The sequence below is a fragment of the Canis aureus genome, chromosome 37 (genome assembly GCF_053574225.1).
Source record: "Canis aureus isolate CA01 chromosome 37, VMU_Caureus_v.1.0, whole genome shotgun sequence".
Classification (NCBI taxonomy): Eukaryota; Metazoa; Chordata; class Mammalia; order Carnivora; family Canidae; genus Canis; species Canis aureus.
Genome location: NC_135647.1, coordinates 20,217,188 through 20,242,396, shown reverse-complemented (window position 1 = coordinate 20,242,396; position 25,209 = coordinate 20,217,188). Strand labels below are relative to the sequence as shown.

The window sequence follows — 25,209 nt, the reverse complement described above, 5'->3', positions numbered from 1 at the left end:
TGGCTTCATTGTAGGCAAGAGGTAGTGATGATCTGATTTAGGACAGTAGAAATAGAAATGCAAATAGGAGGAAATGGGGCAAAGAGGTCAATTCCAGAGAATAACCAGGACCTGGTGACTAATTTGATATAGAGTTGAGGATAAGGGAAAAGTCAAAGGCCATCTCCAGGTTTCTGAGGCCAGATGATGGAGTGGTGGGGGCCACACTCCCTGAGATGGGAATACAAAAGGAGAAGCAGATGGGGCGACGTGAGGGAGGGTGAGTTCAGTTTTGGGGCCTGATGGTGGTTTCAAGATGTGTGTATGACACCAGAGTGGAGTTGTTGCAAAAGCAACTGATGTATCAGTCCATAGCTTGGTCCTCACCAAGAGTCATGTTTTCAATGGCAGGTTGTCCTGAGGCAAACTTTTGAGCAGGAAAATTTATCACTGAGGTCTTTTCACTTCCCTTCCTGTCATCTCTCCTAATCCCTGGGTCCCAGGCCCACATGTTCCCAAATTGCCTCTCTTCTTCCCAAATGCAGATGTCCTTACACTTAATCAGACCCTGTGGATTCTGAGTCCTATAGAAGGACAGAATGATGATGTCCCAAAGAAGTACTAGCTTGTCCTAAGAGATCCATGGCTGGTGGCATTTCAGGCACCGTCAACGTGAGGAGATGGATTTCAGCCTCTGTCTGGGAAGCATTTTGACTAAAGATGCCTTCCCAGGGCTCCTGGAATCATAGTATGCCCTCAGCCTTCTCAAAGGATTCTGAACCTAGAAATCATACTTTTGACCGCCTACTTATGCCTGCTTCTAACAAAATGCCTTCAACTCTAAAATTTGTATTTGAAAATCAATAATCACATGCATGGGATTTGCATACGTAAAAATGGGTTTGTATCATACTGGCAAACTTGACTTTCCTGAAGTAGTAGACAACCAGATGGGCCCCTCACTCGGGGGAAGGGTCATCAACTCTACCGTTCCATTGGCATTATTTAATGGATGAATTATCTTTCTGTTTGCTGCTGAAGAGTTCTCCAGAGTGCTCTTCTTATTAAGATTAGCTGCAGGCCAATGTTTGTCCAATTTTAGGTTGCATGACAGCACCACGAAGAAATGGATACCTATTTCAAGTTTGTTAAGGTCTGTACTTTGGTGAAGAAAGGCATGCATTCTATCCAGAGATGAATTCCTTCTTTCCTCTGGGCTTCTATTTCCTTTGAGTAGTGTCACATGGATTACTTCCTGGGCTGCCCACTCCACTTCTGGGTCTGTCATTGCTGCAGTAATGCCAGGCTTTCAACTTACTGAAGGTCTCTCATGGCAGCACACTACCTGGTGATCATGCTTCCTGACACACAGGGGACACAATGATCTCTACCCTCCTACAGGTCTCCCCAAGAAATGAGCTTGCTTGCAGTCAGTCGTCCCTGGCCAGGACATAGCTTGAAGTTGGGCCAGAAACACTTTTATTCCTGCAACAGAGAAGGAAGGAAGTGAAGAAAGGGCAGGGAACCAGAAGAGCAGGTGCACAGGGCAACCCAGGTACAACAGCAAAGGGCTGTTGAGGAGACTTGGTACAATAAAGTCCCCCTCTTTTTCTCCAGGGTCTCTTTCTTTTTCTCTAACAAGTTGTGTTTCTGACAGCCTTCACTTCAAAGCTGGTAGGAGTGACCACTCCTTTTATCATTACCAAGTCTGACTGGCTGACCAAGAGCTGCATTTGCAAGTTCACCTCTTTTTAGCTGTGGATCATCTGCAGTGAGATGATACCAACTGCCCAGTGATTTCCACATGGTCATTCCCCACTGAACCCCAGGATCCTCACCCTGGCAAGCAGGTCAGTGTCTTAATTCCCTTTTCCTGGTTTCAGATGATGTTTAATTTGGAAGTATTGTATTGTTTCCCCCTTTTCATTCAGGATTGGGCATTTTAGTGTAGACAGCTCTACTTCTTTTAGCCAGAATGAGAAAAATCCTATGGCTCTCAAGCTCAGGTTTGCTGCTAAATTAATATACCAAGGTGTCTTTTTTTTTTAATAGACAACATGATTCTGGGAAAAGATCATTGTATTCTCAGTCTCTACACTGTCTAGTACAGTGGTGATTAGCCTAATGTTTTAATTTAATTTTAAATTAATTAAAAAAATTAAAATCCAGTTCCTCAGTTACACTAGCCACATACCAAGTACTCAGTGGTCACATGCAGCTAGCAGCTACCTTGTTGAACAAGAACATATAGAACATTTCCAACTTTGCAAAAAAGTTCTACTAGATTGTTTCTAAATAACCACTGTCTCAACTCTTCTACTGCTGACCATTGGTTGTGAAATGTAACTATTTCTTTGCCCTATGGCCCTTGCCACATACTTGGATTTGGTCTAATGACAAAAGATCACTGGTTACAGGATATGTTTCATTTGTATTACTGTATTTTTATTCTATTCTATTTTCATTCAATTAATTAACATATAGTGCATTATTAGTTTCAGAGGTAGAGTTCAGTGATTCATCAGTTACATGTAACACCCAGTGCTCATTACGTCATGTGCCCTCCTTAATAATGCCCGTCACCCAGTTACCCCATCCTCCCACCCAACTTCCCTCCAGCAACTCTCTGTTTCCTATGGTTAAAAGTCTCTTTTGGGGGCAGCCTGGGTGGCTCAGTGGTTTAACGCCGCCTTCAGCCCAGAGCCTGATCCTGGAGACCCGGGATCGAGTCCCCCCCTTCAGGCTCCCTGCATAGAGTCTGCTTCTCCCTCTGCCTGTGTCTCTGGCTCCCTCTCTCTCTCTCTCTCTCTCTTTCTGTCTCTCATGAATAAATAAATAAAATATTTTTTAAAAAAAGGTCTTTTGGCTTATCTCCCTCTCTGATTTCATCTTGTTTTATTTTTCCCTCCCTTTCTCTATGCTCCTCTGTTTTGTTTTTTAAATTCCACACATAAGTAAAATCATATAAAAATTGTCCTTCTCTTATTGACTTATTTTGCCTAGCATAATAAATGGCAAGATTTAATTTTTTGATGACTGAGTAATATTCCTATCTGAATTGCTATTATTAGTTGATTCACAGTAATATATCTGCCAGGTTTGTGCCTGATTTCCTTATTTATTATTTCACAGATACAATCTGCTTGTGTACTTAATAGAACTTATTTCTAAGCTGTATTCTTCTCCCTTGTTCTTGATACTCAGTCATTTATTATTCATTCATTCACCAGATACTTGCAGAGGGTATATATATTCTCCATGCTTAGAGAGTATGGTGTGTTAAGTACAGACAATATAACATTACGATTAACTGGGTCTCTGGCATCCACTTTCTAGTGCCATTCATTATTATCCCATAAAGATGACAAACATATGAACCTCCTGGAGTTATGAAAATGAAATAGTCAAAAACATGTATAGTTTTTAACAAGGCTATCATATAGCAATGGTCAAAAATGTTATTTTAATCATCAATCTATTTACTTTCATTATTCTTATTAAGGGGTGATGTTTAAGGTTTAAAAATATGAAAGAATTACTGTCTGTCCTTATTCTCTGTGCTGTCTTGTCGTTTCTAGACAATCATTCTGCAAAGGAAATGAAGGGGAAGGCCTGGGATTGTGGTTAGTGTGAGTGTGTAGTTTCTTGCTAAAACAATCATTTTTTGCAGTTGCTGCAGTGTGGTGAAATTTCCTGTTCGTTGTTTCACTGCTTTTCCTCCATAAAGAAAAACTATGAATAAGCTGAATAGTAAGCAAGCAAATAAGAAATTAGATTCTGAAAATGCTTGCTCTTCTTTTATAAAAGAATAGAGCCTATTCTAGAACAACAAACCAAGATGAAGATAATTGAGTTTGCCTTGCTCCCTCAATCTCATTCCCTACTTTAAAAAAATATGTTTATTTATTGAGAGAGAGAGAAAGAGAGAGCATGAAATGGGGGGGGGGAGGAGCATAGGGCAAGAGAGAGAAAGAATGGCAAGCAGACTCCATGCTGAGCAGGAGCCCAATGTGGGGCTTGATCTCAAGACCTTGAGATCATGACTTGAGCTGAAATCAAGAGTTGGCCGCTTAACCGACTACACCACTCAGGCCCCCCTCATTCCCTTTTAAAGTGGTTTCATTATAGCAAGAATAAAATTGGTGATGAAAAATAACACCACTTTTATTAATTGGGAGTACTTTGCATGTAGTAGAAATCTTTCAAATAATTCAAAACATTTAAAGAACTAGCTTCTGTCTAAAACCTGTACACATATGTGGCAGGAAGTCACGTTAATGGGTGGGTTCACATTAAAGGGACTCTTTGGTGCACCAAAGTTACCTTTACTTCATCTCTGCCTGTTCTTGCCTTTACTGGCTGCAGTATGAACCATCTGAGCCACCCATTTTCATGCAATTACTCTTTAGATCTTCTCAGGTACCTTACAGGTCAAACTCCCTGCTTCCTTTGGCACTGCTAACCACCTCACTCCTTGAAAATGTATCCTCAATATTTACAGCTTAGTTTCTCAGCCAGTTCCTCAGAAATCTCTACATTGGAGTGTATAGGGATGTAGTCCTATTAAAATTTAATAGTATTTCGAATAAGGACCTTGCTCATATGCTATTCACATTTTTGGATGCTGTTGAAGTTTAGAAAGTTACTTAATGTGATGGATTACACAATGAAGACAATAAGAAATCAACAGATTGGAACAATAAACCAATTGCAAAATCTTCATCTTTGGTGCCTCCAAAACAATGCCAGATTGAGCACAGAGAAAAAGAGACGTGGGTTAAGAGCAATGTAAGATGGCTGTAAGTTTATTAAGGAAAATTATATAAGTTAAGTTGGGAGTATATTAAGAGAAGTTTGGGAAATAGAACAAGGGAGTCTAACTCTTTTTATTGATGAAAGAGAAAATGATTGATATAATAGTCATGAAATATCTAGGGAGTGTGTGTCTGGCACAGACTATGTGCTCAATGTCAGACAATTTTCTTCTTTTCCTTGCTGGCTAGACTACAGCTAGTGCTTTGTGGACTTTTCTGGGATGTGTGTGTACTTTATGATGGGCATTGACATTAAGAGCTCTCAGAGGGAGGAGGGAGGAGTTAGAAGTCCATATGATGTGCTGTATGGAAGTACCATGTCTTTCCTCAAATCTGTGTAGATTGTCTAAGGACAGTCTGATGTAGTGCCTTCCCAGAATGGCAAGGACTGATGTTTATCCTGGAAGGGTCAGCCTCCAGCTCTGCTACCACCAAGCTGTAATATTAGGATTAAAATGAGTGGCCTTTGGACTGGCTGTCTTCCATTACTGGCATGTCCTGATCTTTTCAGTAAGTGTAGACCACAAGTTCCATGAAAAGTGGAGGTTGTAATTGTCTTTTATACTCCTGAATCCCACATTCAACATGACATTTGGCACAGAGTAACCACTCAAAGAATGATGTGTTGAGATGAAGACTATTTCTCTCCATAAACATGTGTGTTCCCTATGATTAAGCCCTGCCCATCTTTCACTGCTATCTCACTCACTCTGATATTTATTTTTTTTAATATTGATTTATTTGAGAGGGAGGGAGAGAGAGAACACATGGGTGAGCAGGGAGAAGTGCATAGAGAGAGGGAGAGGAAGAACTTCAAGCAGACTCCCCACTGAGCACAGAGCCCAACAAGGGGCTCGGTCTCATGACCCTGAGATCATGACCTGAGCTGAACTCAAGAGTCAGATACTTAAGCCACACAGGTGCCCCTCCTTCTGATATTTCATTCCTTCATTTGGTCTCAACTTTCATCTCTCTATGAGGAAGGTGCCTAAGGTTTGACACTTCTTGCCAGACCCATATTTCTAATTCCCTGCTAGGCATTTAATTGGAAATCTCATTATCTCTTCAATCTCTTCAATCTTAAATTACTAAATTCAAGCTCCCATCTTACCCTCCAGGCAAGCCTTCCCTCTGATTTCCCTGTTTCAGTACTGATTCAACCGCTTATTCAATCACCTAGCTTCTCAATAATGATCCATAAGCATTTGGTATTGTGAACAAGAGATAAACAGTGTAGCTTGTCATCAGCCAAAATGGGCCCAATCAAAGCTAGTTTGTAAGACTTGCATAGATAAGGCATAAGCCTAGTTTATGAGCCATCTGTTGGGGGTGTTTTATAGAAGACATGACCACCAGTTGACCTGTGAGCTGGATGCCAGCAATTGAGTCTCCTCACCCTCTCTCCTGTCCCAGGAATGTGCAATCTGCTTGCCTTTCGCATTCCCAGAAACTACCCAAGGGCATAACCTTGAGATAGTGATGTAGTGTTGAGACCATCTAGATAATATACATGATTGAACCCAGTTAAGTTCTCTTTGCAAACTTTTAAAATTTGGCAGCCTGGTGTGGAAATCTACTCATCCTGCAGCCACTCAAGACAAGCCTCATATGTAAGTTCCCTTGCTTATTAAATCTGCCACCTACCAACCTCTTTTTTTTATATTTTTATTTTTTTATTTTTTTTCGTCTCTTGCCCTCCCTGCACTCAACCTGGTTTCAGATTTTACATAGGAAGCTCCTCAGGAGGTTATGAACTAACATCATCACAGGCAAGGGAGAAGCTAATTTTGGTCAAATATGAATTTCTATGTCAACTTAATGAATAAATTCATGATTATCACTTTCTCATTAATAATAAAGGAATGCAAGCTAGTTCCATCAATGAACTGGAGACCTAGGAGAGTTAATGGTCAACTACAATCTGAATCCAAATGCCTGAAGACCAGGAGAGCCAATGTCAGAAGTTCCAGTCTTAGGGCAGAAGAGAGATGTTGCAACTTAAATGTAGTCAGGCAGGATGAATTATCTCCTACCCAGGAGAGAGCAGTCTTTTTGTTCTGTTCAGGCCTTCAACAGTTTGGATGAGGCTCACACATTGTGGAGGGCAATCTGTTTTATTTAGTCTACAAATTCAAATGTTAATCTCATCCAGAAATACCCTCACTGACATACCCGGAATAATGTTTGACCAAATACCTGGGCACCCAGTAACCCAATCAAGTGGACATATAAAAGTGGCTATCACACTTTGTAGAGTGACATTTAACCCTTGTTCATATTTTGGCAATGAAGAGGAGTCCTTTGTTCCATGGGGTACCCACTCCATGGTGGAGTAGCAGCCTGCTTAAGCAGATATTTAGCTATTCTGTCATGTTTATCCTAAGGAAATGACCTCACCTCAGTAGTTTCATTGGTCCAATGAGGCAGTTGCACTAGATGATACTAAGGCTCTGTCTTTGCCTATCTATCCAGGAATCCTCTCTTCTTGCCCTGCTCCCCTTCCACATGACAAACTTCCAAATCCCCACAGGCAGCACTCAAATCTCCCTTTAGTCTCTTTATCAGCTTTTCTACAGCTCCTTGGCACCTCTGAGAGTTTTATAAAGCATTCCCTTCATAGCACCATCATAAAATATCTAGCAGGAACTGACTTGAGGGTGAGGCAGCTCACCAGGCTCCAGGGGAGGGCAGAGGCAGCACCCTGCCCTGGGATGTCTGTGTACTACCTCTTGCATCCCAAGAGGCAGGGCAAGGGAGTCCCCAGCAGGGATGCTCCCACTTCTCTGCAGATAGAATGCACAGCCAGCCTCAGAAAAAAAAGACACTAGTGACTCCAAAGAGGAGAAAATAAGCATCTTGTTACAAAACAGAGAACCAGGTCTGGGATATATTGCTGAACCCAGAACAAAGAAGCAGAGAAGCACCAACATTTTCCTTGGAGAGGAGTCTCTGGCAGCCTTACCACTCTCTCCCTACAGACTGAGGTCCTGCTAAAGATTTGCCCTTGACTGCTTGTGCCCTTCTGCCTGAGTTTTTTTCTAAATAAGAATGTGAAATAGTTCTCTTTTTCCTAGAACCATGGTCTCTGAAGACTCCAGTAAGAGATTAGCTTTAATTTTGGTCATTACCATGCTCTGGATTAGTCAGTTATTAGCTGGACACCCCCTTTGGCAGAATGACTTAGAGGATTTTTGACTTAGAGGATGATCGAGAATATTTCCTATCTAAAATTCTCAAATATACAGCTTATAATTACATTTCATTGTTTGGCTCTTAAAGGTTTTTTAAATTTTTTTAGTTTTCTGAGGGATCTTTTGAAAGATATTCATTTCTTAAAGGGATCAGACTGTAAACCATTGTCATTGCACTCCTTAATTATCAGTGAGTGTCTATCCTAGGGGTTAGCTGGTATTCAGGTTGGTGGTACTACATTTGTGTTGGGCTGCACATACAGAAGATAGTTATCTCCTGTTGGTGTGTGTTGTTTCCATGAAAGACAGTATTTCCTGATTTTCCAATTACTTAAGGACAATTAGAACACCCTAAGGCCAGTTGTTTGCCAACTGTTCAATTGGTATAGATAGGACCCATATCGGATGCTCTGTAGAAATTAAGGACCATGTATCTACTCTCCTGAGTCTTCCACACTAAGAATTTGCTAATACATTTTTATTAAATTAAGCAGAATCAATATATGAACCCGAATTTCTCTGTTCCTATTTTAGCCAGGGGTACAATTCAACATGGCCTGTGTTCCTTTCAGTAATTCATTTAATATTTACTTGTCCGCCACATGCCAGGTACTGGACTTGGAGTATTTAAGGAGTGAAGGCAAGTAACAGGTAATCATGACACTGTGTGAGGAGAACTGTGTTAGGGGAGTTGTGGGCAAGGATAACTCCTATCATCTCAGCAAGGTCAAAGCTAGTCTGATTGTTTATAGTGAAGGGTTTATTCTGATTGGTCAGAAGAGGAGAAGGCAACCTGGCTAGTAGGGAGGGACAGCTGATAAGATCTAGAGGAGTCTTCCAGCATTTGATTTAAAGCTATGCAACCCTACCACTTGCACCTTTTGACTGACCCTCTGATATCTTACCTGCTGGGCACATCTCTGTCCTTCTTGTTCCTGCCACTGCTGGCCTCCTCTCCAGGGTCTTTAAACCTGTCCCCCACCCCCTACCCAAACCCACCACTGATCCGTCCCAACACTTTCTCCCCAACAGCCACACATAGCCATTCATATCTGGTGTAGCATGTTTTGTCCTCAGAGCATATTTCAGAAGCCTGGAGCTTCTTGGCAGACTTCTACTCCAGTTGGAGGGAGGTACAGAGAAAGGTCCCTGGAATGGGGGGTGGGGGCGAGAATTTAAATTGTTGCCCCATCTGTCAGAGCTGTGTGAATTTGGGAAGATCATATAACATCTTTGAAAAATGAGGATAATAATGTCTATCTTGAAAGGGATTAAATGATGTCATGGTATAAAATAGTTTGTAAGCATTAAAAATCTTACAGAATGTAAGGGTCTCACCTCAGCCCTTAGGAGGATTATGTGGCCTGAAGCTCCACACCTGTGCATTGGTCTTATTTCAGTTCTGTTCATCATCAAATGGCTGAAAGGTTTTGAAACTGGCAAACTCTGATTGCCTATTGGCTATTTCCATAGGAATGTCCCACAGCTACCCCTTGAATCACGCTGGCTTACTCCTACTTCCTGCCTAAGACTTAAGTACTTCTCTTGCAAGTGCTTCCTGGCATTTCCCCCTTCCTTTGTCTAATTTAAGACTGAATCCCATGCTCCTCCTGGGCATGCTGATGGCAGCCAGAGCATGCCTCTATTAAAGCACACATGTGGCACTGATTTTCTGAGCTGTTCCCCTCTATGAATCTTCAGTAAACAGTAAATCCCTAATAAATATTTCTGGAGCAAATGAATGAATGGAATTCCAGACTCATTTCTAACATGTGCATTTTCTGCTTTCTTTGAAGAGATTGTCGACATAAAATGACCACAGACATTCCATTCTCCAAAGTAGAACTGCTGCTCATCTTCATGGTAGATGCTGGCCTGGTGATGGCTTGTATGCAATACGATGCAGGGAAGGAAGCCCAGGCATGGGTGATCTCCCTCACACAATCCTTTATTACAATATTCCTCTATTGCATGCTTGGATTCTGTGGAGATGCAGACAAATGGTATAACCAAAACTCATTAAAAAAAAAAGTACTATAGTACTTTAAGAGATTCACGTTGGAATGGTTGGAGTGTAGAGACCTCACAGGATATGTATATAATGTAATATTTGAATGTCTGGACTTTGGAGTCCAACAGACATGAACTCAAACTTTAGCTGTTTCTCATCAACTACATGATCTTAGGCAACTTTCTTAAACTTTCTGGGCCTCATCTTCCTCATCTTTATAGGCTTTGTATTCCTCACACATTTGTGCTGAGGGTTAAAATAGATAATGCATGTCAGCAATTAGCACAGTCTCTGGCACCTAGAGAGTGCCCAGTATCTGCCAGTTCTTGCTTTGGTGTCATTATTTTCATCATTAGGAAGTCACCCCTTTCATCCTCTTGTCAGCTATCCATGAATATCTCTCTAGTTTAATGGATGTCAAGGGTAGCAAGGGTAGCAAAACTCCATGAGATTTTTAGTGTCTCTGATAACATTTGCAAATTTGTGTCTCTTGGGGAATAGAGTTATTCTCCAAAAAAAAAAAAAAAAAAAAAAAAAAATCCAAATTCTTTACGCATCATCAAACCAATAATGCTTCTAAAAGCATTCAATCAGGGCAGCCCCAGTGGCACAGCAGTTTAGCGCTGCCTGCAGCCTGGGGTGTGATCCTGGAGACCCAGGATCGAATCCCACGTTGGGGCTCCCTGCATGGAGCCTGCTTCTCCCTCAGCATGTGTCTCTGCCTCTCTCTCTCTGTCTGAATGAATAAATAAAGAAAATTTTAAAAAAGCATTCAATCATATCTCAGTGTCTTATGGACAAAATAATTCCTAACATTTATTCTTTTCTCTCTTCAGTGTCCAGCCACTTAGCTGGTGCCTCTTGCCTTCCATAGCAACATGTACTCTGCAGGACAACCATATTCTACTCTAGGTAGCTGCTATGCATATCTCTTGCTTTTCTGATCAGGTCTGTTTCCATGGAAACAGAAAATTTTACTCTCTTTTCCTGATTTCCTACTATTGCAGGACATATGGGTCAGGGGAAGGAATTCCTATTTCACTTTTTCTTGATGTGATTAGATAGCCAGGCTATGGTGCATTACCACAGTTAAGTGGCTCTCTTGTATCTATCTCCAAAACTAACCTGTTCACAGATGTGGACCATATCTTGATCTCTCAATATCAGTCATAAAACCAACTATATACCCTACAGGTGCTTGGAAATGTATGGTGAGTTAATGAATGAGTGAATGAATAGACAATTAAGAAAGCCAGCAATGTGAGTTGTACTAACCACGAGTCTCACTAGTTCTGGACGTCAGGGAAAAAACCTTTAAGCTTCTCTGAAAAAAGAAAACACTTTTCATTCTATATCATTCTATAACATCTCCATGTTTCATAGTATGGAGAAGGAGGAAGAGGAGAAAGAGAAAGAAGGACTTAGATAATAAAACAGTTTATATAATTCCATTTAGATGTGTTTTGCTTTACATTTTTAAAAGTATTTTCATGTTCATTTAACACTCAATGTATTTGAGTGTTAAACACACAACTACGTAGTGTTTGTAGCAATATGGCTACAAATTGAATAGGACACAGTTCCTGCCCTAGTTCACAGCAACCCTGAAAAATATAAGGGGCCTAAAGTTGGATTATGCTCCATGTAATAATGAGCAGACTGAAACTTGCTCAGAATGAAAGATCACTTGTGCAAGAGCACTTGTCCAAGAGCTAGTTAGTGCGGGGACTGAGACTGGAATTCAAAGTTGCATTCCCCACTTATACCAAGATACCTCCTTTATGCTTCAGTTAGATCAAACAATGTTAAGCTACTTGTGAACTGTCATAAATGTCCCCAAATCTGTATACTGGACAGGAAGACTTTGCGTATATTCAGTAACTCAAATACTGTGAACTTTTTTCTCATATAGTTTACTGCCCAAAATCTGGTAAGGGAGCGTTATATGACATTTATAATCCACGTCTACACAATCAAGAATTAAAAGCATTACACCAAGCTTCTTGTACATGGTTACTAGCATTTGGCGATCACATAATTAAGCAAACCAATTTCAATTCTGATGTTCAGATTTGAACTATGAACCCTACTCAAATTAAAAAGCAACACTTTGCTGAATTCTGAACCAATAGCAAATACTGATTACTACACCAGAGCCAGAAGCTAAATTCCACCGAACCACAAGTGAGTCACTTCCAACAGGAGTTAAACTGGAAAATATCGGACTAAAAAATCAAAATAGTGTTCAGAACTAAATGTCAATCATTCCAACACTGTACTCAGGTACAGTCCCTATAAATGACAAAGCAGTCAACAGAAGGAGGATGGGCATTTGCTGACGTGCCAGTAAGTACTGGCCAACCCTGCAGCCAAGGTCACCAAAGCGAACAAACTTGACCTTGTTATTTGGAAGCGAATACGGGGTGAAAAAAATTTTAATCAAAAAGCAAGACACTCATTATTCAATGGGAGCCATTTTGTAAAGAACAGCTGCAAAAGCAAATTTCACGTCTCCCTCTGTTGCAATCCCAAGTAACTGAGAGTACTGCTCCGCCACTTCTATTTTTGTAATGTCACACGCCCACAGAGAGTTCACAGGCACGCTAGCTGCAGGAAAGATTGGTTCTCCCTTTTGTACCACTCCCCCTGAGAGGCAGGCAGGGAGTTGCTGCTAAGGAGAGCTAATAAACATAGTAACTAGAAAAAGAACCAGAGACAATCAATAGATCAATCAATCAGGTTACCGAATTCATTTCACTTGTGACAGAACTTGAACTGTTTGTTGAGGACATGGTGGGGAGAGTTAGGAATTGGAATAGGAAACAAGTGAAATTTGAGGTGGAGGTAGAACTGAATGGGGTTAAGGGGGTGATCTGCTGTATTAGTTGGCAAAATCCTTCCAGTCATTTCCTTTCTTTCACTCCCAACAGGCTTCTGTTGCCACCAATCTACTCAAAGTGCTTTCTCCAGGATTCCAACTTGAAAAGTGAAATTTCCCAGTTAGAAGTGGTTGAGCCTACAGTGTGTGTGTATATATTCAATTCTTCACTCAAGCATACAGTGTGGCCCCTCTGCACTTGTGTTCAGCCTAGTTCTAAGCAGTGGGAATATGACTAAGTATTTAAATAAGATAAACATAACCTTGTCTTATAGGCCCTATATTACACTAAGCCAATACAAGCTAAAGTATGTAACAATCATTTAGGACTAAGCTCAGCACAAGAACACTAGTTATTTATGATGCATTCCACAAAGTAAAACAACTCAGATCAGCCCAGATTCAAAGAGTAGGGAAATAGTGTTTATCTCTTGATGAGAGAAGCTGCAAAGTCATGTTGCGAAGGAGATACAGTGAAGGAAAAACTGCAGCCATTTTTGCCACGAATCTACTAGAATCAGACTCCCTGCCAGAAGCATATCTTAAGATAAGGAATCGATTTTAAGCAGTTGATTTAAGAAGTGATTCTCAGGGGCACCAGGAAAGGAGTAGGGAAGGAAGACAGTGTAGGGAAGAGAGTCTAGGCAAGGTTTGTTCATAAGACAGTTCTCACTGCAGAAAACTGAGCTTAATCCCACTGGAAGCTTCTGGGAACCTATATAGAACCTGTGTCAGAGTCACCCCACCAGAAGGGAGGGAAGATAGGGCATGTAGGTACCAGCTCCGATCTCATTGGCTGAGAGCTGCTCCTGGAGACATTGACAACCTTGAACTTCTAGCCTTCTTCTAGCTAGCCAAGCTTACTTCTTTGAGAGAGAATCACAGGTGGTTACAATAAATGGCCTCTGTGTACAAAGAAATGATGAGTGCTGGGGGACAGAGGCCAAACACTAATAGGGAAGTATGAACAGAGAAATGACCATAGGATTTCATCATCTAATGGCTGGTGGAGATCTGGACAAGAGTAGTTTCAATTGAGCGATAGGAACAGGTGCTTGCTTGAATTGGGATCAAGAAAGAAGTGGAGAAAAAAGGGTAAGAATCTATTTAGCAGACTTCCACAGTGAAAGATAGAACAATGAATGAAGTACGAACTGGAGGGGACAGTAATACCAATGGAGGGTTATTTATTTATTTATTTATTTATTTATTTATTATTTTTTATTTTTTATTTTATTTATTTATTTATTTTATTAAGTGATATATTGTAGATTAATTGTATGCATATGGAATGATTCAGTAGAGAAAGAAAATGTCACAATACTTAACAGAGAATGGGCCTCTGTGAGATTCTGCTTGCTTTCTTGGGATCTTACCTCTGCTAATATTAAAAAGCCCAGACTAGTCTGAGAGGACATAAGGAGGGGGCCTGACCAGGACATTGATGGAAGAGTTGTCTCCTAGAAGAAATACTCTGCAACATGACAGTAAGAACCAAAAGTTGTTGAATCAATAGTCTTCACCAAAGGACTGGTGCTAGTTAAATATAAAATTGGGAAAGGGGAATGTCCAGATCATCTGACATCTTCAGATTAAGATCTAAGCTGATGTGTGTGCCATGAAACCACAAGCACCACCATGACACCTTGTTATGGTTGGGATTCATGGATGCCAGATTAATGGAGTTTTGATTAAAGTCCATCTCACAGTGAGTTCAGTGGGTCTATGGACCCACCTGTGGTCATTTCTTTGGTTCCCAATTGCATAATAGAGATGGATACACATAGCATCCTGAAGAACCTTCATATTTGTTTCTGACCTGTGGAGTAAGAATCATAATAATGGCCAAGGCCAAGCAGAAGACCCTTAAATTGCCTCTTTTCCTCAACCAAGATAATAAGTCAGAAGTGGTACTGCATTCCAAGGAGAATGTCTGATATTAGTGCCACCCTCAAATATGTAAAAGCATGCAGAATAGCGATTCTCATCATATCCCCATTTAATTCAACCATATGGCCCTTGCAAAAACCAGATGGATCATGGAGCTGATGGGGTGATATCATAAACTTAACCAAGTGATAGCCCCAATTACAATTGTTTTAGAGGTGTGATATCTCTACTAGATTTAGCACTAAATCAATATAGCCTCTGGTACTTTGTATGTGGATACCAATTTGGCAAATGCATTCTTTTGTATGCCTGTCAAGGAAAGGAATCAAAGGCAGTTCCCAATAACCTGGAACAGATAATTTCATGCATTTACCCTTTTTATTTCTTCTGAACTCTGTTACAATATAGTCCAACTGATTTTTGATGATCTGGAAATTTCACAGAAAATCGTGTTGGTCCACTATATTGTTAGCATCACATTAGTCAGACCTGGGTAGCAGGAAATTGCAAGTGTTTCCTATGCTCTTGTAAGATGTGTGCATTACTAGATGATGGAGGGTGGGGTAGGGAACTACAGAGATTTAGTAAAGTTTCTAGGAGCTGTCAGGTCTGGAGCATGCCAGGACATTCCTTTAAGGTAAAGAACAAGCTATTGCACTTTGCACTTCTTACCACTAAAAAAAAAAAAAAAAAAAAAAAAAAAGGAACAATGTTGGGTAAGCATCTTTGAAATTTGGAAACAGCATATCATATGCTTAGAAATTCTGCTGTATTCTATTTGTATCCTATTTATTGGGTGACTCAGACAGCTGCAAGTTTTGGGTGGATCCAGAGCAAGAAATAGCTCTGCAGCAGGTTCAGGCTGCAGTATGAGCCTCCCTGCTACTTGGGTCATGTGATCCATGGACCTAACAGAGATAGAAATACCTATAGTAGAGGAGAACAGTGTGTGGAATCTCATGCAAACCTCAATGGTAGAGGCTCAGTACAGAGCGCAAGGGTTCTAGGGCAAACTATTGCCATCTGTATCAAAGAGCTATTCACTATCCAAAAAAGCAGCTCTTGGCCTACTGTTGAGTCAAACAGAGATTGAGTACCTGGCTATGGAGCAGCAAGAAATTATTGGGCAGCCCGGTGGCTCAGCGGTTTAGCGCTGCCTTCAGCCCAGGGCATGATCTTGGAGACCGGGGATGGAGTCCCATGTGGGGCTCCCTGCATAGAGCCTGCTTCTCCCTCTGCCTGTGTTTCTGTCTCTGTCTCTGTCTCTCTGTCTCTCTCATGAATAAATAAATAAATAAAATCTTAAAAAAAATTATCACATGACTGGAGCTACCCATCATGAATAGGGGATTCATCAGAGCCAACAAATTATAGGATTGGTCGGTCAGGCTCTGCAGTAATCTATCATTCAGTGAAAACTGTACATTTGAAATTGAGCCTAAGCAGCTCTGAAAAGCATAGGCAAGTTACACAAACATGTCTAGACACCACTGCTACATGTCTCCATTGCACAAATGCCTTTCCCCCACTTCACAACTATGTGAGCCAAAACATGGATTAGTTACAAACTACAGCTCTACTGAGGAGTTGCCCTGGTGTAGGGTGGAGAGGAGAAATACTTTCAGTGGACAGGTCACCATACACACACTGGGACATGACATTTGTGTGGAAATGGCTCTACACATGGCTCCTTGGACATTGATTAATGGCCTGGCCAGGACAGAGTTCAAGCTGTGCAAATTTGAAAGGTCAGAGGCAAGCAGTTGTAGGGAAGAACATATTAGAAGGACCTGTGAGAATGAGCGCAATGAGTCTTGGAGTCAATATTAGCAGCTCAGTCACTCAGTCACTCACAGGCAGCAAAGTGTGGAAGTGGGCACATGACTATAGGATCTATCATTTCTACACTATGTCACATCACCTAGAAACAGGCAGATTGATTGAATGATGAATGGCCTCTTGAAGGCACAGCTGAAGCATGAGCCTGAAATGGAGCATGACCATTTGGGATACAGTATATACTTTGAACCATTATATGGCCCTTGTAAGATACATTATCCATGATAGCTAGACTACATGAGCCTCGGAGCCAACAATTGGGAAGGAATGATTCTCATATAATCACTCCTGGTAGCCCACTTGGGGAAATGTGTGCTTCCTAACCCTATATTTTCAGATTCATTTTGATTAGAGGTTCTGGTGTGCATGGAAGGGAACCCAGAGTTTACAGCAAGACTTCCATTAAACCCTTTAAATACAAAGTTATCATTTTGGGCTCCTACTGCCCATGTACAAGCAGGAAAAGAAAGGAATTATATTGGTGGACATAACCAACCTAGATTGTCATCAAGATCTCTGGTTGCTGCTAGATAAAGAGGAATTCAGGATGATAAAGAGGAATTCAGGAATTCAGGGATTATTTTTTTTGTGCTTCTGTGCCTAGTGATAACCATAAATGGCTGGTTATAGCAACCATGGCACGACTAAAGCACAGCAACCAGTGGTTCAAACCTCTTAAGGGTAAATGTCTGGGTTACTTATTACACAAGAAAACTAGGCTAGTAGAAGTTTTGAATGAAGGTGGAAGAACTCTAAAGTGGAGTATAGAAGATGGAGATAAATATCTTTTATATGCCTTAGGACCAACTATAGCAGAAGAGACTGTGTGTGTTCTATTAATCCTACTGTTAAAGTTTGTTTTCCTGTATTTTAAAGAAGATACACCTTGAAGTATTAGTTCCACCTTGAAGATTTGGTTACTAGAATAAACTTAAGACAGGCCAGAAGCTGACCACAGCTGTGCAAGTGTTGATGCTTCATTCAAGGACTCCTGTTGACATTCACTGTTCCCTTATACACAAGTGGTTTTGTGCTGAAGCACCCATGAACCTCTTCCTCTTCTCTAATCACACAAGTTTGTCTGGTCTATGTTCAGGACTGGCCTGAAGTGCTAAAAAGTTAATTTCCTCAAAAGGAGACCTCAGTTAATGTCAGTTGTATGTTAGTTAGATTAATAACCAATTTAGCCCACCTTCACGTGGGAAAAACTGAAGCAGATTATGTATATAGTTTTCTGGAGGCCCTCCAGTGGAGTCAAGCCCAAGGTGCCTGCTCATTAATGTCACCTTATTGGCTTTCTTCCCTCCCTTGTCTCACTTCTTCAGTCCTGATGTTTCCCTCCATTGTTACAGAAGTCCTAACAACTTCTCAAGAGTTGGGTGTCTTGGGAAGACCAGGACAAAACTTGTTTCCTTGGTCATAAAAAAAAGACAGAGAGAGAGAGAGAGAAAGAAAGAAAGAAAGAAAGAAAGAAAGAAAGAAAGAAAGAAAACATTGTTATAGATTTTAAAGTGTTGTTCCCCAAAAAGGCTTATAATTAAGAAAATGACATTAAAGTTTTTTGTTTTTAAAGCAAAATAATGATTTCTCCATAGGAAATAATCAAAGGAAGACCAATCGTAAATTACTGTAGTAGCCTAGGCAAGAAATGACGGTGGCCTGGTCCAGGGTTTTAGCACTAGAAATGCATTTGCTTGTCAGTTTAAAAAAATGGGTCTGGACTCTATTGAGTCCTCTTGTGAACATAAGCCTGAAATTTTAATAAATCTGATAAGGTTGTCTCAGTGCTACAAGCTTAGGCTAAAGGAATTGGTTAAAATCAACTTGCTCAACCAGGGATGGATTTTAGAGCACTGACCTCTTTAGAGCTGTGTTCCAGCTAGTTGACTTAGCATTTTACAGTACAGTAATAAAAATATAAAATTATATAAAGCTCATGTTATCCAAAGTATTTTTTAGGTCTTTGAAATGTCATTGGTATCATTACTATGATGGCAAGAGTAGAATGTAATGGTTGGGAGAGGTAGACACCTCTGAACATTCCTGAGGCCCCTGTTTTTTTGGCCTCACCTGGTTCTGCTGGCCTGGGCCACAGCCCCCACGACCTGGAGTAACATACTCTGAAGCAGCAGTTCTCAACCCTGGCTATCTACTGAAAATCACTCAGGGAGCTTTTTACAATTATTGAGTGCCCCGAAGAGTTTTAGTTTATGTGAAGTTTATCTGCCAATGTTCACCATATTAGAAGTTGAAACAGAGAAATATATAATTTGCATTTTAATTTACTTTAAAAAATAAATGTATTATGTGTTACCATAAAAAAAAAAAAAGTCAAGGAAGTGGAGTTTGGCCACCTGGATTCAAGTCTACAATCCATTCCATAAACAGATAAACTCTCTGTGCCTGAGTCCCTCATTCATGGAGTAAAGATAATAGAATATACCTCATAGGTTTATTGTGAAGATTGAGATTATCAATATTAACAATGGAAAAATCAATGTCATAAGATATCCTGCAGATATTTAACAAAGAAGAATATTATCAACTTTATGCTGACATAGTTAAAAATTTAGATGAAATAGACACAGTTCTCAAAAAATATCTCTCATCAAAACTGATTCAAGAAGAAATAAAAGCAATAAATAGTACATAACTGTTAATAAGCTTGAGTAAACCAAAGTGTACCTAGAAAGGTAACTCAAGGCCATTTAGTTTCACTAGATGATTCTACAAAATATTGAAGAAAAAGAACTTACAATTTTCCCAGATTCTTTAGATAAGAGAAAGAGCATACTTCTCAATTCATTTTATGATTTGAGTAAAATTTTGATACCAAAGTTCAATAAAGATAGTAAAATAAGAGAAAAAAATCACAGGTTGATCTATAAACTTAATGCAACAAGATTACATTAGCAAATGTAATCTAGCAGTTTTTTTAAAAAGAAGGATAAATCATGGCCAAATTGGATTTACCCCAGGAATTCAAGATTGTTTCAACATAAGAAAATCTGTTGTTATGATTAACCATATTCAGAGATTAAAGCAAATGTCCATATAAATAATGTCAATAGATGCAGAAAAATGTTTGATTGATTTCAGTGTTAATTCATAATAAAATACAATAGTACACTACAAATAGAATAGAATTCCCTTTACTTGTCAAGGGGATCTACAAAAAAATCTACATCAAATTTCTTTCTTTCTTTCTTTCTTTCTTTCTTTCTTTCTTTCTTTCTTTCTTTCTTTCCTTTGCTTGGGTTTATTTGTCATTCTATTTTTAGCTTCATAGATTGATGCTTAAGTCATTGCTTTTGTGCCTTTCTTTTATCTTATATATTTATCTTGAGTTATAAGTTTTCCTCTAATCATGTCTTTAACTTTATCCCATGAATGTATGCAGCATTTTCATTATTATTCAGTTTAAAATATTTTCAAACCTCCCTTACAATTTCTTCATTGACTCATTAGTTATATGGAAATACAGGTCTTTACTTCAAAATATGTAGAGATTTTCTAGTCTACCTTTCTTTAAAGTTGCTTTTTACATGATTGCTAGAATATGTTCCCTATGTTTGTAAAGTATGTTGATTACTTGCTTTATGGTCAGAAATATATGAATATATTTTGTAACTGTTCTAGGTGTGCTTCAGAAAAGTATGAATTCTTCAGTTCTTGGGTATGTGTTTTATAGTCTAAATTTGTAGCCTAAACACCTATCATTTATATTTTTTTTCTATTTGTATATTAGCTACACTCCTTTTAAAAGTTTCCTTTGGATGCTTATATGTTTTAAGCTCCTCTTCTACTTTTTCAAGCTTATTAGACATCGTTTCATGATCTGTGTCTGGTGACTGTAATAACTCAAATCATTGTGGACTCTTTCTGTTTTTTGTTGTTTCTGCTGACAGTTGATCATGGTGTCTTATCTCCTCATGTACCTGCTTATCTTTGACCAGAGAATTTGAAAAAAAAAAAAGTTGTGCATATAATTTGAGGCCCGGGATGATGGTGCCTTCCTTCAGACTAAAGGTTTATTCTGCTCCCTAGCTGCATGTGGAGCCCCCAGTGTGAGACCACCTGAATGCAAGTTTAAGTCTTGAAACTCCCCAGACCAGCCAGAGGAAGAGAACATGGGCTGTGAGTCAATGTGAATGCTGGCTTGCTTCTGGTCTGCTTTGACCTTAAGGCTGAAGAACTTTGGTAATCCTAGCTTTTTTTTTTTGTATATTTTTTTTATTGGAGTTCGATTTGCCAACATAGTATAACATCCAGTGCTCATCACATCAAGTGTCCCCCTCAGTGCCCGTCACCTAGTCACTTCATCCCCCACCTACCTCCCGTTCCACTACCCCTTGTTTATTTCCCAGCTTTAAATATGAGTAGGATGTATCAGACTTCTCTCCTTGGGTAGGCTCCAGACTTTGACTTGTGTTCCCCTTGCCCTGGGATTCTGCTTTTCATTTCCCCTCTCTGGATAAACAAATGCCCTCACAGCAAAAATTTTAAAGATTTTATTTTCCTATTTCATCTGTCTTTTTCACTCGTTTTTTTTTTCTAATTGGAGTTTAATTTGCCAACATATAGCATAACACCCAGTGCTCATCCCATCAAATGCCCCCCTCAGTGCCCGTCATTCACTTGTTCTCAGCAGGAGGGTTTGTTCAAATTGTTTTACCATTACTGGAAGTAGAAGATACCAATTGAAAAAAATGTTTTATATCCCAAATTTCAGTATTTATTGCATCAGTAAAAGGGTAATAATAATAATAATGATAACAATAATATGAACCCATTCTTTTCTTATAAATATTAAGATCGTAAAAATATGTTGTCATTTTTTCACAATAGCAGCATTTAAGCTCTTTTTCAAAAACAGACTCTAAATTGAAATCACTATAAATTCTCCAACAAAAACCACAAATAATATGCTCAAGATCTCCTTTTCTGTTTACTTTAAGGATTTGCCAGTTTCAGACTTCTCAAATAGTGAGAAATGTTTTCTTAACAAAAGAACTCAATTTTACTGCCATAAATAAATGAACAGAGTAGAAAGGATTTCCAAGTGATAACTGAAATATACACTTCCCACATGAAGGGAGTAATTTTTCATTCTGTTTATGAGAGTGGCTCAAACTCCATGATTTAATTTTACCTTTCTTAAAAATAAAAACAAGTCCAGTGGAATCCCAAAGTAGCAGAAATATCCTAAGTTAAAAATCTTTAAATTACTCCAAAAGCTAGTGGGCCCATGAAAATAAGCTCAACTCAAAACACCCTGAAAATCGTTCAGTTTATTCCCAAAACCTGCCTAAGAAAGAAGTGAGAACTGGATTTGTTTCATTTCAAGTCTAGAAACACACTCCATTTTATTGAGTTGATTACACCATTAGGTTGTAGATTAGGGAAGCCAAAATAACAAAATTACAAATTATGCTCTACACCTAACCCAAAGCAGATGAAATTTCTCCAAATTTATCAGTTACCCCATAAAGGATGCTAATCTGAGACCCACTGCAACCTTCTCCATACCAAAATATTACGGTGATTTTGTGTCTAAGCAACTGTGATTTCTAAGAAATATATAACATTGTCCCAAGCCTACCAACTTTCAATGGTATCAAAACTCTTATTTTTATATGCCCTAAATGCATGTAGTTGCTGGCTTTGGATTTGTTCAGGTTGTTCATGACACCATTTTCAATCTGTTGATAAAATGTGTCGTCATTTGTTGTGAACAGTCAGAGACCAGGAGACACCCAGGCAAAACTTTCTTTCCAAACCTAGATCAGCTGCTAAAAGATCTTCATTCACCTACATTGTTGAAAACAGAACAACAAAACCAAATTTCTCTATCACTTTAAAGTGAAGATTTATGTTAAAGATAATTTTATTGACAGGATCAAGTGTTTCATGTGTATTCTCAATTCTCTTTAACATCTTCCAAACCTGTTCATGGAGTCTCATCCAAGTATTTTCCACCTCTTTCCGGCAGCAAATCCCAAACTTTTGGCAGAATTGTAGGAATGACTGTGTCTGGCAAGCTTGCATTGCAATGGGAAGTTTTCACATGTAAACTTCATGTGAATATATGTGCAATAAGTAACAGTGAACACTCAAGCAGGCTTGCCTAATGATACTAATCGTTTTATAACACTTTTTCTTTTGAAAACTGAGAGAAAACACTCATTATGTGCAGGATATAGAAAGAGAGAGAAACACAAAATCAATCAGAAATCACCCCATTAGGGATGCCTGGGTCTTTGGCGGATATTTAGCCAACCTGGGAAATGTTTAAAGCAGGAGTAGTTTTGGTTATCCTCCCTTGGGAATCTTCCCATAGCCAGTGCTGCCCCCACTTCCTACATTCCCTCACCAGGTATCTTGTATCATTTCTGATGTTGCATTTCACTATAGGGAAGCTCAGATTGCACATTTTTCCTCCTTTTCACCTAAACTGTCCTGCATTTCATTTCCTCAGATCCTTGCTCTATTTTGCTCTGCTCTCTCTTAACTGAAATACTCTTTCTGACTCATAATGTAAATACAAGGAATCCTCACTTTGCACAGTTCCAATATGTATGAATTTCAGTCAACACTGTGTTAAATGCGACTAATTGCATCAAGTTCAAACTTTGTTACTTGCTCTTCAGTCTAAAGATCACCACATAAAAGATGTGCATTCTGATCAGGGACCAATCATGTCACTCCCTTCAGAGCTTGCCAGTGACTGGTCATTGCATCTGTTATCATGCACAGACAGCAAAGTGTGTGGTTGTGTGGGCTTCTTGTCTCCCTGGGATAAACCCACATGACATTTTACAGAAATTGTCTATGGCCATACCACCCTGAACGCGCTGGATCTCGTCTGATCTCGGAAGCTAAGCAGGGTCGGGCCTGGTTAGTACTTAGGTGGGAGACATTTTACAGAAATGAAGAATCAAAAGAGAATAAGCCAACAAAGATGAAACTGTAGCTAATAAAAAAAAAAAGTGGAACCAGTGGAAGTGAAATTCAAATTGTAAATAAGTGGAGTTATAGAAGAAATAGCTGACTGTGTGAAATGCAGATGCTGCCCTCACTGGAGAGACTCTAGACACACAGCCAGATGAGCTTCAGGCAGTTCGTGAACTTACACACAGAAAACAGTAAAGTGGCTATAATGGAAAGGATAAAGATGATCTGGGGAAGGTGACACCACCAACACCAACAATGGAAATTTGTATTAAAGGAATTCTCAGAGATTTTTCATGACACTGAAAGTTCAAAGGATAGATTGCTGGAGGCTGATCCAAACTTAGGAAGGAGGATGACAGTTAGCCAAGGCACAGAAAAGCTGCTGGCCCCAGGGAGCATGTTATATGGCAAGAAAAAGAAGACAGACACTGCTCGGATCCCTCTTAAGCAACTTTTTACAAAAAAAAAAAAAAAAAAAATCAGTCTTTAATTTCAATGTGTCTCATGTTTTAAATTACAGTGTTCTAAATAAATACTAGTGTTACTATATTCTTGTCATTTTCCTGTATATTTATAAGCAAGAGTAAGAGAGTTCTTAATATTCGGATAAGTTAACATTTTATCATTTCTATGATGAAATAGTCAGTTGCATGTTAAAAGCCCATAGTTAGGCGGTACCTGAATGACTCAGTCAGTTAAGTGTCTGACTCTTGATTTTGGTTCAGGTCACGATCTCAGGGACTGAGACTGAGCCTGGAGTCAGGTTCTGTGCTTAGCAGGGAGTCTACTTGAGGATTCTCTCTCTCCCTTTCTCTCTGCCCCAACTCACAAGCTCTCTCTCTCTCTCTCTCAAATAAACAAATACACCTTTTTTTAAAGCCCATGGTTAGTAACACTACACAAGTAATAGTTTAAGTCACCCTAAGGTGACAACAAAAATTACAATTTAAGGATTGTGCCACCTGAGCTAGAACACAAAACAGCCATCATACTGTTTTTATTTAGTTAAGCTGAACGATCTACACTTACTGATATCTTTTATAGCCCTCCAGCTTCATCTCTCTGCCATTCTCTTTTGTTCTCTCTTTTCACTCGGGCTCATTGGTCTTTCTTTAAAAGAACTAATAGGGCACGTGAGTGGCTCAGTCAGTTGAATGTCTGACTCATGACTTTGGCCTAGGTCATGATCTCGGGGTTATGGGATTGAGCCCCACATGAGGCTCTGCACTCAGAGGGGAATCTGCTTGAGATTTTGTTTTTCCCTCTCTCTCTGCCCCTCTCCCAACCCATGCTCTCTCCCTCTCTCTATCTCAAATAAATAAATAAATCTTAAAAAAAAACTAATAATAGATGTATAAAAGTATAAGGAGTGTTATAATGAACTCCATACACTCACTGCCCAACTTGAAACAAAAAGCAGAATGATAATATAGCTGAAGCCCATAGTGTGCCCCTCATAGACTGTATCTCCCTCCATCATTCCTGGCACATCAACCACAACCATGATCCCATATTCTATGTGCATTGTCTCCATTACTTTCGTTATTCTTATTCTTTAGCAGCTATAAAATTAAGAATTTTTCTTAATTCTTGAACATTTTCTGCTCCCCAACACTAACACAACTTACTTTAACACAAATTCATTTCTCTGTT

At 39.4% G+C, this 25,209-nt stretch overlaps 1 long non-coding RNA gene across 1 annotated transcript in view; it reads left to right on the top strand.

Annotated features, from left to right (window-relative positions):
• The first annotated feature begins 1,507 nt into the window (after positions 1 to 1,507).
• Positions 1,508 to 25,209, top strand: part of LOC144306422 (uncharacterized) — a 68,455-nt gene continuing 44,753 nt past the window's right edge. Inside the window, exons 1-2 of the long non-coding RNA XR_013373539.1 lie at positions 1,508 to 1,829; positions 20,650 to 20,802. This is a non-coding gene — a long non-coding RNA (uncharacterized LOC144306422). The remainder of the gene's footprint in view (positions 1,830 to 20,649; positions 20,803 to 25,209) is intronic.